We start from the raw sequence: 14209 nt of genomic DNA, 5'->3' as shown, positions 1-14209 counted from the left end.
CGCCGGCCCTTCCTCTCTCGCCCCCCCTCCCCTCCTCTTCCTCCTCCTCTCCCCGTGGGAAGCGCAGGGCTGGGAGGGAGGCTCAGCCCGCGGCGAGGAGAGGAGGGGACGGAGCAGGGGAGGGGGCGCGGAGAGGCTCGCTCGGATTCCGGGGACCGGACTGGGCCGGAGGGGACGCCTGGCCTCGGGCCCCGCCGGCCCCGCGCTCACCCACTTGTCCCAGGCCGGCTCTGCGCTGCTCCTCCCGGCCCGGCCGGCCCGGCGCTCCCCTCCCCTCCCCTCCCCTCCCCTCTCCTCCCCTCCGCTCCCAGGCCCTCCCGGCCCGGCCCGGCCCGGGCTCTCCGGAGCTCCAGGCCCCAGGACGCAGGCCGCGCTGATCCCCCGCTGCAGACGGCGCTGCTGGAGCCGGGCGCTTCGCTTCAAACGGGCCGCTCCTCCCGCCCCGCTCGCTGCTGGCGGCCGAGTGTGAAAGTCTTCCCCGCGCGGAACGGGCTGCGCGGCGGGGCTGCGGCCAACGCTGGGGCCGCCCTGCCCGAAACGGCGTCGTGGGCGACCGGTTCCCGCCTCTCGGGGGGCTAGGGACGGAAATCCCCGCTAGCCGCGCGTTGTCCAGAATAGGCTTTTCTGATGAGCGCCGGGGGAGGGGGTGCTGAGAGGGGTCCCCGGACAGTGAGTGGGAGCAGCCGGGCTCCAAAGCGAACGTTCTCCGAAACCGCTGGCAGCCCCAGGCGAGGCTGCGGTGCGCGCGGGGCTTGAGGCTCCGGCCTCCCAGCTTCTCCGCTCGGCTGCCACCGAGGGAGGCTCGCAGCCTTCGGCACTCCTTCCTTCCGGCCTCCTAGTTCTCGTGCTTTCTCTTCTGGCCTCCCTCTTCTCTCCCTTCCTCCCTCCCCCATTCCATCAGGGTGCTTTCGGCGCTGAGGTTCCCAGGCACCCGCAGCGCCAGCACGGTGTCTCTCGGCCTCTTTCCGGAGACGAGGAGCTGCTGAGCCTCGGACGAGGCCACGGCTTCCTGCAGGCTCTGCCGACTTCTGGGGTTAGCCTCAAGCCCCGACCCCAGCCCTAGACGCGGGAGGGGCCTCATAGGGACACCTCCTTCCCTCCCTGCAATTTCAGGTTCCGTTAACGGAGCCGAGTTTTCTGGGGGCATGGTTTGGGCTCCGGATTAGCTGGAGGAATGGGACTCTCCAGGCTTCCTCCGCAGCACAGAAGGTCGGAGGCCTGGCCTTCCCGTTCGGAGGTCACTGCCCTCCCCACCCCTTGGCAAAGAACTCCTTCCACCGTGGGGTCTTGGCCTTTGCTAGGCCATCCTCGCACCTGACCGCGGTGGACCCCCGGCCTCCGCCTGCCCAGTGCGGGCCAGTGGTCCCCGGCATCCCGGTGTCCGCATCCGCGCTTAGGGTGAAGAAGGCGGCAACCGCAGGCCTTCAGGCCCAGGGCCCGGGTGCGCCTAGAGGCTGATGCCCAGAGGAGGCTGCACCGGGCAGAAGGCGCGACCGTCGGGCCTGGCGCCAGCAGAGGGCAGCGCTGCAGAGGAGCAAGCGAAGCTCGCGGGTGAGGTCCCGGAACCTCGAGTCCCTCGCAGATGCCGCCGGAGGGCCACACCGGCTCAGGCTTGAACCGGGGGGTTCCGTGGGAGGGGGCCGACGCAGTGCGAGCCTGGGTGCCCTCACTCACGCCTGGACCTTAGCTTCTGCGAGGACGTGGTAGAGGGGGAAACGCGCCCGGGCGTAGGAGACCACGTCGGAGAGGGCCGCCGGAGATGAAAGGAGGCTGAGGGCTTCTGTACGTCCTTGGGACGGCCTTTCTGTCTGGGCCTCGGTGTCCCTGTCTGCACAACGGGTTAAGCTGGACTTTGCGAACTGAGGTTCCTTCCCACCTTGCCCCATTCTGGGTCAGATCACTTTCCTCTGAAAGCCCGGAGGAATTTTTGCCAATTCCCGGGCCACACCCCCCCGGGGAGAAAAGCCCTCGCTCGGGTCTGTGCGTACCTCCAACCACGGATGCAGCATTTGGGACCTGGACCCCAGCTCCGGGTCAGAAGGTGAAAGGACTGAGGGTTCGGACCGCGCCTAGGGAGCCCGATTCCTTTCCCCAGGACCCGAAAACCCGGGGAGCGGTGCTGGGGGCGGGGGTGGGGCGGAAGCAGCGCCCGGGGCTGCCTTCCAGCTCGTGCGCCCGCCGGCCCCGCGCGCGCCTCCGCCGTGCGCTCTCAAATTTTGTGCTTCTGGTCCAGCCCCGGACCCGCCTGAACCGCGCGCCCCAGGGAAAGGGCAGGGCCCATTGGAGTCGGGGCGCAAGGCCGCGCCCCGAAATGCGAGGGAAGAAAGACACTGCACGTTCCGGAGTTTCTCCGCGGATGAGCCGCGTGGTTTTTCGCGGGGCCCAGGCGAGGAGTGTGTCGGCGCCGCAGCCCCCTACCCTACCCTGGCCCGGCCCGAGCTCGCAGGCGCCGCCCTCCTCCCGCCTGCGGGCCGCTGTTCCGAGATCTCTTTAATATTCATGGGCGTTAATAGAGAGGCCCCCAGTATATCGGTCCATTGTGGGCGGCTCGTAGGGCTTGAATAGGCCCCGGCCCTCTTTCTTCGGCGCAGCTTCCCGAGGGGCCGGGCCAGGAGTGAATGGCCCCGCTTCCCGCCCCGCGCCTCCTCCCCCTCGCGGGGAGAACATCTTTATCCCCGCCGCCGCCGCCGCCGCCGCCGTCGCCGCCGTCGTCGCCCCGGCCCCCATTCACGCTCCCGGGCTCCGGGCGGAACGAATCAATCGGCCGCGGCTCTTCGGAGGTCATCCGCGTGGCCTGGGCTCCCCCTTCTCCCGGAGCCCACGGGAGTGGACAGAGGGATCGGCGGCAGGCCGACGGACCCACGGACTGAGGGACACTTGGGAGGGGGGGAGGGAGCAAGGGCAGGGGAGCCCCGCGAGGGGTGGCCGGCCCGGCGCCGGTGAAGAGGGACCCAGGGTCCCGCGGCCGCCCGAGACCCGCTCGTATCTACCTGTTGCCCCGCACAGAGCGGAGCGTGGAGACAACGGGGGCCACGGCCCAAGCCCCTCTCGACGCACCGGCGCGCGCCCCTCGGGGCCCGGCCGCAGCACCCCCCCGAGACCCGGGACTCGGGGTGGGGGGCGGCCCAGGGCTGCCCCCGGCCCCGCGGCCCGGCCCGCAGGGCGCTTTCGTTCTCGCCTCTGCGCCCCTGCTCAGCCCCGGGGGCGCCCCGGTCCAGACTGCGCGCTTCGGCGGGGCGTTCCGAGGGGAAGCCGGGTGCCCGGCTCCCGCGCCCTCACTCAGCCGCCCGGACTCGGGTGCAGGGGGGGCGCGAGTCGGCCAGGCGGGGCCGAGCGCCCGGGTCCCCGCCCCTCCCGCCCCGCGGGCCCTCCGAGGCGCAGAAAGGAGCCCATTGTCCGCCGGGAAATACATTTTTGGGGGCCGAGTGAAAGCCCGTCTTTCTTTTGAACTTTAGAAGAAAGTCTTCTGCCCTCGCCCCTCGGAGGGAGAGATTTGTCTCCCCTCCCGGGGGCCCCCGCGCGCCTCCTCCTCCCGAAACATCTGCTGGGGGAAAATCCACCCTGGAGGGCAGATCGCGCTCGCTCTAAGCCCCGCGAACTCATTAAAAAGATATTAGCGGCGGGGGCAGGTCCCGCGCAGGTATCGATCGGCCGGAATGAGCCCGAGGAAGAAAAGGCGAAGAATGCGGTCGCGCCGCGTCCCGACCCCCTACCCGGGTCCCCCCCCGGCCCCCTGCGCCCCAGCCCCGCGGCGGCGGCGGGCCCCCCCCCCCCCCCCCCCCGAGCGGCCCGCGCGGCCGGCTGCCTCGCGACGCGGCTCGCCCCCCTCCCCCCCCCCTCCCGGGCTCCCCTGCCTCCCCGTGCCGGGCGCCCCCACCCCTCCGCGCCCGCACGCGGGGTCCCGGCTCCTCCCGCCGCTCCCCTCCGCCGCGCTCCCCCCGCCCGCGCCGCCCTCAATCTAATGAGCCTCCCGGGCCGGGGAGAGACAAAGGCGCGCCCCGGGGCGCCCACGTCGAGCACGTCTGAGCGGAGCCGGCGTCCCGGATGCCAGGTGACCGGCACGCGAGTCTCACTGGGCGCAGAGGGCAGGGACCCCCCCCCCCCTTTCCCTGCGCCTTCCAGAACCCTCCGCCCCCAACGCCCGCGCCCGGGCTCCCAGCCCCGAGGATGCACTCAGCGCCCAAGTCCGAGTGACAATCGGCGCAGCGGGACCCAGGGGAGCTACAACTCCAGGAGAGGCACGGGCGGGCGGGTGTTGGACACAGGCTTATGGAGGGAGGCGGCGAGGGACTGAGGCCAAGAGAGGCCGAGATGGAAGGGTCCAGGTGAAAGTTAAAGTCTGCGACGTGGAGACACAGGGACAGGTAGAGATGAGAGGAGGTCGAGCAGGGACTCCCAAAGTGCCTGCGGCTTTTGAGAGCTAGAGAGATGGGCCAGAAGCAGGAAGAGGGAGGACTGGGGAGGCTAGGGACAGAGACATGGGGGCGGGGTGTGTGGGGGAGGAGGGGGGAGGGGGGGCGGTGGGAAGCAGGCTGGCAGGATGGAGAGAGAAGGAGGCTGGCTGGGGAAGGTGGGTGTCTCCAGGCCCTCTGGCATGGCCCTTCAACTCTGATGGCTTTCCCCCTCCTGTGGGTCCTGGGACAGCCCGAAAGAACCACCCGGACCCCTCACACCATCTTTCTTTCCAGAGACCCTGCCCCGTGGCACCCGGCCTGCCTGGCCTTCCTCCATTTCTCGGCTGCCTGCCTCCCAGCTCTCACACCTGCCGCTGTCCGCCTGGGATGCCCCCGGAGCAGAGGGGGTTGGGGCAGATAATTATCCCCTTGGCTGCCATCCACACTGTATCTGGCCTCACGGAGATCCCAAAGGCTCTGGTCATTCTTTTGCCCAAGAAACATTTATTGAGCGGCCACCGTGTGCCTGGCTCTATACAAAGCCTTGGAGCACCCCCGTGACCAGGGCAGCCGCAGTCCTTGTTTTCTCAGACCAGCTTCCAAGGCTGGGTGGGGTGGGGGGCCACCATGGTGGGGCTAGACGCAGTGGCAGCCTCCTTTAGGCCAGTCTGGTGGCCCCGATGCCTCTGTCCGCGTGGCTTGGACCTCATCTGTAAAGTGGGAACAATAACCCTGCCTGTGTCGGAAGACCTGATGGGCCCAGTGAGTGAGCCTGCGGCTGTCATTCCTAACGACTGCTTCCAAAGACCACTCAACCGGTGGGTCCTCTGGGACCATCTGGATATGCCCCGAGGACCCGAGGATGTGAGACCAATCCTGGCTCCCGCAGGTACTGGTCTGGAGCCCAGGCACCAATTCCCCCTCTCTGAACCTCAGTTTCTTCATCTGCAAAATGGGGATAATGATAGACCCTCCGGCGGGAGGGCTGTCCTGCCGAATCAAAGACATAATGCATGGAAAGGTCATAGGATCGAAAATGTGCTTCATATACAGAAAATATTAGCCACCTCACTACACTTAAAAGTAACACGTGGCCACGCTCGGAAATGTGGGAAATATGAAAGTGCTGGGTGGGTACCAACTACGGCCAAAGGGACACTGAAAAGCAAAACCAAATGCATGTCCTCGCACCGCCAATACTCCCCCAGCTCACCGGCTCCAGCCTCTCCCCTCCTGTCTGTCCAGAGTCTGACTTTGGGCAATTAGAGACGATAGGCTCATCTGAAGACCAGTTAACTAAGTTGTAGCTACAACGAAGCGGAAATTTACTGCTTCAAATACCCAGTAGGTCCCAAATTGTATTTATTCTGGAGGCTCCTGGGCACTCCAGACTCTCAGATCGTCGTGTATTTATTTTAATTATGCAACTATATTTAACGCACACCCACCGTGTGGCAGGCTGGTCCCTGGAGACTTGAGTGGAAGGTAAATTAGTTCACCCAGCACCTCCCGAGCACTTGCCCTGAGCTAGCCCGGTCTGAGCACGGAGAGGCCGCGGAGGACCCACCTGGTATCGATGCTCGGGATGCTGAGGTTTTCCTGAGCAAGCTGGCGGGTCCACAGATCCCAGGCACACGGTGAGATGTCAGCCAGGGAACCCGAGTCTCAAGTCCTCGTCCTCCAGCTGGTGGGAACGTCCTCCTGCTCCTCACGACTCTCATGAAGGGGGTGCTTAGAGCCACCGGCCCACCGTGCCCCATGCCGGCTCCATACGTCCTATCAGGAAGCACGAAACTGCACCCTCATGTACCCAGATTGGCGGCTTTATTTTTTTTTTTTATTTTTTTTTATTTTTTTTTTCAACGTTTATTTATTTTTGGGACAGAGAGAGACAGAGCATGAACGGGGGAGGGACAGAGAGAGAGGGAGACACAGAATCGGAAACAGGCTCCAGGCTCTGAGCCATCAGCCCAGAGCCTGACGCGGGGCTCGAACTCACGGACCGCGAGATCGTGACCTGGCTGAAGTCGGACGCTTAACCGACTGCGCCACCCAGGCGCCCCCAGATCGGCGGCTTTAAATGTGTGTCGAGCAGGGAAATGCTCCCTCCAGATGAACTCTTAAGAAGAAATCCGAGTTAGAGAACAGATAGAGGACTTCTAGTTTCAGCCCAACATGTCGAGAACTCAGACGTCACCACTGTAGGCCTTACAAATAAGAAAAAGCTGGGGGCGCCTGGGTGGCTCAGTCGGTTAAGCCTCTGACTTCGGCTCAGGTCATGATCTCACGGTTCGTGAGTTCGAGCCCAGCATCGGGCTCTGTGCTGATGGCTCAGAACTTGGAGCCTGCTTTGGCTTCTGGGTCTCCCTCTCTCTCTCTGCCCCTCCTGTCTCTCACTGTCTCTCAAAAATAAGTGTTTAAAAAAAAAAAAAAAAAAAGGAAAGGGAAATGCTGGACACACTGAAAACCAGCGATCTTTCCAGGACCCTTTGGAGAACTGAGGTTGAAAGGCAACTGTTACCCAGCGATCTGGGGAGACGGGGAACCCGGCGAGTCACGGGCAGGATGCGTTCACCCGCAGCAGAGTTGCTGGGGCCACAAAGGTGCAGGAACACATCGTGGCGATTTTGACAGATCGCTGGACGCTGAGTGCGGACGCGGGGGGAGCCATGGTTTTTTTTTTACCTCCAGGAACCCCACCAGGTTCTCCAGGAGGAGATCTGAGAAGAGCCCAGCTAGTGCCCCTGGCACGGGGAGGGGAGAGGCGTCCTGGTGAAATTCACCCAGAGCCTTATCCCAAACTGGGGAGGGGAAGTCTCCTCTCCCTCCAGCTCCCTCCAGACTTCCTGTCTCACCTAAGGGGAAACACATGGACAATCAGACATCATCGGCAGGAGACAGAGCTTCCAAGAATTTGCGGGGAGTAGAGTAGCCGGAGAAGGGAGTGGGAGGCAGGCAAGGAAAAGGTCTTGGACTGGAGAAGCGGCCCTGAGAGCCAGGCTCACTAAGAGACGGACCTGCCACTGAGCAACTGTGGAGTGTCCCCGTCTCCTGGACCTCCCCTCCTCCACACGGGCAGGAGCTCCGGGATGTGGGTGGTGATCCCATCTGTGTGGGGGTGGTGATCCCAGCTAAGCGAGTTGCAAGGTTCTATCTGAGGAGGAGTGTGCAGGGAAGCCCAAAGTCAAGACAGGAGGTGAGAAGAGACACTAAGAGAATTCGAAACCACAGACGCTGGCAACTACAGCAAATATGACATAGCCTCACTCGTAGGCAGACTCACGTACTCCTTACGCTAAAAGCCTATTTACCTCGGTTCCTATGCTCTGCTACAGCGGGTTTGGCTCTCAACAGCAAAAAAATCACAAGGCATGCCAAAAGGCAAAAACAAAACGAGAAGACAAAACAAACAACGGACACAATCTGGAGAGACAAAACAATGATCAGAACCAGACTCAGGTATGACCCCAGTTTCAGAATGATCGGACAAGGAACTGAAAATAACTGTGATTAATATGTTGAGCACTCTAGTAGAAAAAGTGGGCAAAGGGGAGAACAGATACGCATGTAAGGAGAGAGATGGGAACTCTAAGAAAGAATCGAAAGGAAATGCTAGAAGTTAAGAGCACCAGAAGGGCGTCTGGGTGGCTCAGTCGGTTAAGCGTCTGACTTCGGTTCAGGTCATGATCTCACGGTTTGTGAGTTCGAGCCCCGCATGGGGCTCTCTGCTGTCAGCACAGCGCCTGCTTGGGATCCTCTGTCTCCCTCTCTCTGTTCCTCCTCCGCCCGCTCTCTCTTGCACACGCATGCTCTCTCCCTGTCTCAAAAATACGTAAACATCAAAAAAAAAAAAAAAAAAGCCACTGTAACAGAAATGAAAAATGCCTTTGGCGGGCTCATCAGTAAGCTGGCTGTGGCGGATGAACGAATCAGGGAGCTTAAATATGTGTTGATAGAAACTTACTAAACGGAAGTGCAAAGAGCAAAGAAAAATGAAAGACACAAGATAGCCAAGAACCGTGGGACAATTAAAAGGTGTAACAGATGCGAAATTGCAGTCCCGGAAGGAGAAGAAAGAGTGATGGGGCAGAAGGAATATCTGATGTGATAATCCTGGCCACGGTGAGTGGTCTGTCTGCTGGAGCCTTGCCTGGCATCTGAGTCTGGAACTCAGTAATGAGCCTTGTGGTATGATTTTGCTGGAGGCCCGTATTCAAAGCGCAGTCCAGAGTTCGAACATCCCTCATCAGGAATGTGACCAGCGACGGCATAGCCAGATGGAAATGAGTCGTGAGCTATTAAGTAGCACAAGTCAACATGTTGTGGGTCTACAATGGGTTAAATTATGATTTAGATTATAGATCGGTTGTTCTCATGAATATACACGCAAAAATTCCAAACAAAAATGTTAGCAATTCAATCCAATGATATACAAGAAACATTGATAACAGATTGTGACCAAGTGAGGTTTATTCTAGGAATGCAAGGCTGGTTTAATATTGAACAATCACTGTAATTTGCTATATTAATATTAAAAAGGAGATGAATCATAGGATGATTTCTTTAGATGCAGAAAAAGCATTTGAAAAATTTGGCCCCCAGTCATGATAAAACAGAAACAGAAAGGAACTCCCTTACCTGATAAAAAGTGTGTATAACAGTGGACAGCAAACATAATTAATGGCGAATTATTAAAAGTGTTCCCGCCGAGATTACGGATGAGACCAGCCAGGATGCCCTGTCCCTACAACTTTTGCTGAACTGTGTACTGGAGCTTTGGACAGGGCAGTGAAACAATCGACTTTTTTTTTTTTAAATGGCACAAAGATTGGAAAGGAAAAAAATAACACCGCTGTTATTCGTGAATGACATGATTTAGAGCAAAGAAAATCCAAACGAATCTACAAGCTATTAGACTTAATAAGGAATTCAAATCAAGTCATTGGAATCCAGGTCAAGAAATTTAAACACTACTTTTCTAAAACCAGCGACAAAGAAATGAAAAGTGACATTTAAAAAGTACCATTTTCTAGGACCCTGATCACTTAGGGAGGTGGTTTCATGGTAGAGTTTTTTTCTTACAGTCTAATTAATTACTAAGCAGTATCCTTCCAATTATGATAGTTGCCTATCTACACGGATTAAAACACTGCAAAAAGAAAAAAAAGTACCACATTTATTTGTTTGTTTATTTTTGAGAGAGAGTGTGAGCAGGGGAGGGACAGACAGAGGGGGACAGAGGATCCCAAGCAGGCTCTGGTCTGACAGCAGAGAGCCCAACGTGGGGCTCGGAACTGTAAATCGTGAGATCACGACCTGAGCTGAAGTCACTCGACCCACCGAGCCGCCCAGGCGCCCCGCCTTGTCATCCTTCTCCCATCCGACTCCCCCGCAGTGAACTGAAGCTACATGGATTTTTCTGGAGTGTCGTGGGAACTCAACAAAGTGGCTACAGTGAGTACAGCTGGGACAGTTTGGGGCCCAGGTCCCTGCTTCCCAGAGGGTCCCGGTTAGAGAATCTGATGCAAGAGGGCGGGACACAAAGGATCAAACTCCTTCTCGGTGTGCTTGAAATAGGATTGCCTTGAACATCAGCTTTCAGGCCAGAATGGAGCAGCCTTGATCCGCACCCCCGCGCGCTGGCCAGCCCACACATCTGTGGCACACGGCGATGTGTGTGTGTGTGTGTGTGTGTGTGTGTGTGTGTTTGGGTGGGTGGGTGGGGTCCTGGCTTCTCCCAGAGTTGCCCCACCTGCCCACGAAGGCCGCTCTTTCCTAACAGCCTGGCCGCCATGGCTTTGGGGGACCAACAAACTTGATCTGGGGGTCATAGAATCCTGGGGGAGACCAGGAGAGCCCAGAAGAAGCCAGAGAGAGGGTCAGTAGCGAGGCTGATGCTTTTTTCAGATCGCACTTTTTTCAGATTGCTTTTTTCAGCCCCTGGCACTCGCCGCGGAATGGGAAAAGCCACTGGAACAGTCAGAGGTCCTGGACTCAGTCATTACCATGAGCTGCCATGTTTTGAGTGCTCATCACGAAGCAGATGTCAAGTGCTGTACATACTTGTCATTGAATCCTAACTCAGCCCCTGGCCAGGTGGATAGTTCTCATCCCCACGCTGCAGTTGAGGGAGCTGGGGGCACGGAGTGCTGAATAATTTGCCTTAGGTCACAGCAGTGGGGGCAGTGCTCACACCCAAGCTCGAGTGTCGGTGCATTTATACCCTCCACGCCGCTGCCGCAGTTACGCTCTATAAAGTCTCGGAGAAGCTGAATCGGGGAAGAGGGCACCATCGCTCCCAGGGGAGACACAAGGTTAGGTCCCTTCACGCCTCTGGCCACAACGTTTCACCCATCGGCACGTAACCGTGTTTGATGCGTGTTTCCGTTTAAAGACACCTTATCTGGGGGCACCCGGCTGGCTCTGTCGGTTAAGCGTCCGACTCTGGATCTCGGCTCAGGTAACGGTCTCATGGTCCGTGCGTCTGAGGCCCGCGTCGGGCTCTGTGCTGACCGTGCAGAACCTGCTTGGGATTCTCTCTTGTCTCCCTCTCTCTGTCTGTTCCTCCCCGGCTTGTGTGCTCTCTCAAAACGAAAATAAGCAAACTTCATAAAACAGTAAAGACCCTTATTTGGGGCGCCCGGGTGGCTCAGCCGGAGGAGCGCGTGACGCTTGAGCTTGGGGTCATGAGTTCAAGCCCCACGTTGGGGTGTAGAGATCAAATGAAATAAATAGGTATAAAAAAATAAAAACACCTTATTTCATATATATTGTCGGTTCACTGACACCAACTGCCTGCTTGTACTTAGGGCTACTGGACGAAGCCGTGCTCAGGGCCATTTTCAGCAGCGAAACCACCCACAGGAAGCACAAACGTTGCAAAACCGTGGCACTGAATAGACCGCCAGACGGACACTTGCCTACAGCCCCAGAGCCGTGACAGGCAGGCAGCGCGTTGCCTCTGTTTCCCTCGGCGAGAGACCCGTGCGTCGCGCAACTCCGATTGTATTTTTTTGGCCGAGAACATCCACGGAAGCGCGGTGGGTGTTCATCTGGAGATTACACACAACCGTTGGTGAGCAGGGGCATTCGTAAATGCGGAACGGAAGACAACGGTCGGCTGTAAGGGCCTCACCGGGCCTGGCCCACGGTCGGCGCTCAACGCTAACTTTCACGGCCACTCCCCCACCATCTTGGCTGCCTCGCTTGGCGGTCCTGACGCTCCTGTGGGCTCTCGAATGCAGCCCTGGATGAGCACAGCATAGAACTTGGCACAGAACCGGCCCCTCCGCTTGTCTGAACGTGGGCAGGTCATCTGGATGACCGCTCAAGTCACGCGGAGCCCTCGGCTGTGAAATGGGAAGAACCCTCCTGTCTACCCTCCAAGACATGGAGACCTTCATCCGTCTCCTCTGGGAAGGGACCAGAACTCCCTTGCTAGATGCTGCTAGAAGTCCCTCGGGACAAAGGCCAGCAAGGAGCTTCGTTGTTACGGGGGTTCCTCGACTTCCCCTTCCACCCCACGCCAGGCAGGACCCAGGGCCAGCACCCCCTGCGGAACTGAATGTCAAGCCACTTTCTGGCCATTAATCTCTAAGAGTCTGTTAGGACCATTTGCATTAGCCTGTCTAAAAAAAAAAAAAAAAACAAACAGACCCGGCTGGGTCCCCGGGGACCAGAAGTGGGGCTCGGAAAACTGTGCCATCGCAGCCGGCTGGGAGCTGAGGCTCCGTGGCGTCCAAACGCCCTCGTGGGCTGGGTCCTCATGCCATCTGGGCCCCAGCCAACCCGACTGTGGGGGCTGCAGGGCACCACGGACGGTCACCCCTGAAAAGGGACACTGAAAAGACGGCACCCCCCCCCCCCCCCACCCGCTGAGAGGGCAGGGACGTCGATGGAGCACGCTGCCGGGAGCACTCCCCACCCCCCAGCCCAAACTCTTGGGTCGTTCGGTAACAGCCCAGCCCGGTCCTTGAACACTGCCCTCGGGAGGCGAGCCGAGGCCAAGTCCGGGGGCGTGTGGTGGTGGGTGGGAGACGGGGGGGGGGCAGGGTTCTGGAGTCAGACTGGGCACCCGCCCCACCCCGCCTCCCCAAACCCAGACTGTCCTTTCAGTGATGACCATGCAGCTTTTCTTAATGGAACACAATCGCTGAACTTGGTACATTTCAAGCACTTTGGCCTGCCTTCCAGAACACCAGACAGCTGATGAAAATCATCTTCTGTGGGCGCCATGTTAATGAAGGGCCAAATTTCATATGCTTGCAAACTTTCCCCCCTGCCTCCTGCTGTACTATACCCCGCCTTCCCCCGCTTCAATAAAAGGTTGCATCAGAGACAGAGAGAGAGAGAGAGAGAGAGAGAGAGAGATTTCCATAATTTATAGTATGGGCATTTCACTGGGGACAAACGCTAATCTGTACTTACCGATACATTTAAGAAAATGCATCCTCCCACAAGCCTGCACCATTTACGACTCTTGGCACGAACCGCAATGCTCAGTCTTCAATTAAGGGACACCTTAGGGTTCATTATCACACAATCGCTCCCTGTGAACCATGCCAAATGCTGTTTTGGCACAGAGCTTGGAAGATGAATTAGAAGGAAGTCTTCTCTGTAATGCCCTCTCCCCAATTCCCATTCCCATCATCAGCGTTTATGCCCTCCTCCTGCCCGCCCCTCCTTCTTTCCAAGCGGCTTTTACTATTCAATTTCTCAACGTCAAACTCGATTCTCTAGAGGTGTAGTTAAAGATGCCACATCTTTTTGTCTTCCGGCTCTCAACAGGCCTCCGCACGGCTGCCGTCCACACCCCTTTTCGGCCTCGAGGAGCCACAGATGCTTCCCCCCCCCCCCGACCTCCTCTTAGAGCTTGGGGTGGAGAAGAGAAAAGGGACCCACACTGGAAACGCACGCACCCCCCGCCACACCGAGGGTTCTACACGGGGTGCTTGCAGCACCGGGCGTCTACGCGAGGCAAGGACTCACATGTAAAGCTAGCGGCGGTGGGAGGGCGTTTTCAAATATTAAAAGTCGGGAGCTGTGTTCAGAGCCCGTTGCTTTAACCGACCGGAAAGGAAAGGAGGAAAGGAGAAAGCGGAGTACAAGGCTCCTCTGTCTTCCTCAGTCCCCTCTAGAGCAGGGCCCACACGGTCACGCCCTGTCCTGAAACGGCAGGGCCCTCCGTGACTCGAACCTGTGGGTAAGGACCCCCCCCCCCCACACACACACACTTTGCTTTTGTTTCCTTAACGGGAACACGGAAAGAAGGCACATTCGCTGGGGCTTTCCGGGTCTCCCAGCCCCCGGTATCCCTCGGCGGGGCTCGGGGCCCCGGAGGGAGCGGCCGGGCAGCCTAGGACAGCGTGGAAGGCAGGCCAAGGGCACCGGGCCCAGAGCAGCCCTGATGTCCCCGGCCTGGCCGCCCCGCGTGCCCGGGAGGGGTGTGGGGAGGCGGGCGGGCGGAGGGAGGCTGTGTGCCGACTCAAGTTTCGGGAAGCGTGCTGATCTGGCTGCAGAGCTGGTCACAACCTCCCTTCGAAGATTCTTCCGGCTCCACTTAGCATGACAGCCGTGAGGAAACTCGCTATTGACGTCTTGGTGTCACAGCCCCCCCCACCCCCCGGCCAGATGGGACAGGTAAGAGGGGCTGGTGGTGATCGAGGCTCTCCCGTCAGACCGTCCGCTTCTGCGAAGCCTTTAAAATAAAATGAGCTTTCAGAGCCTGGAGCCTGTTTCTGATTCTGTGTCTCCCTCTCTCTCTGCCCCTCCCCTGTTCATGCTCTGTCTCTCTCTGTCCCAAAAATAAATAAACG

The sequence above is a fragment of the Leopardus geoffroyi genome, chromosome D4 (genome assembly GCF_018350155.1).
Source record: "Leopardus geoffroyi isolate Oge1 chromosome D4, O.geoffroyi_Oge1_pat1.0, whole genome shotgun sequence".
Lineage (NCBI taxonomy): Eukaryota > Metazoa > Chordata > Mammalia > Carnivora > Felidae > Leopardus > Leopardus geoffroyi.
Note: the sequence above shows the minus strand (reverse complement) of the source record.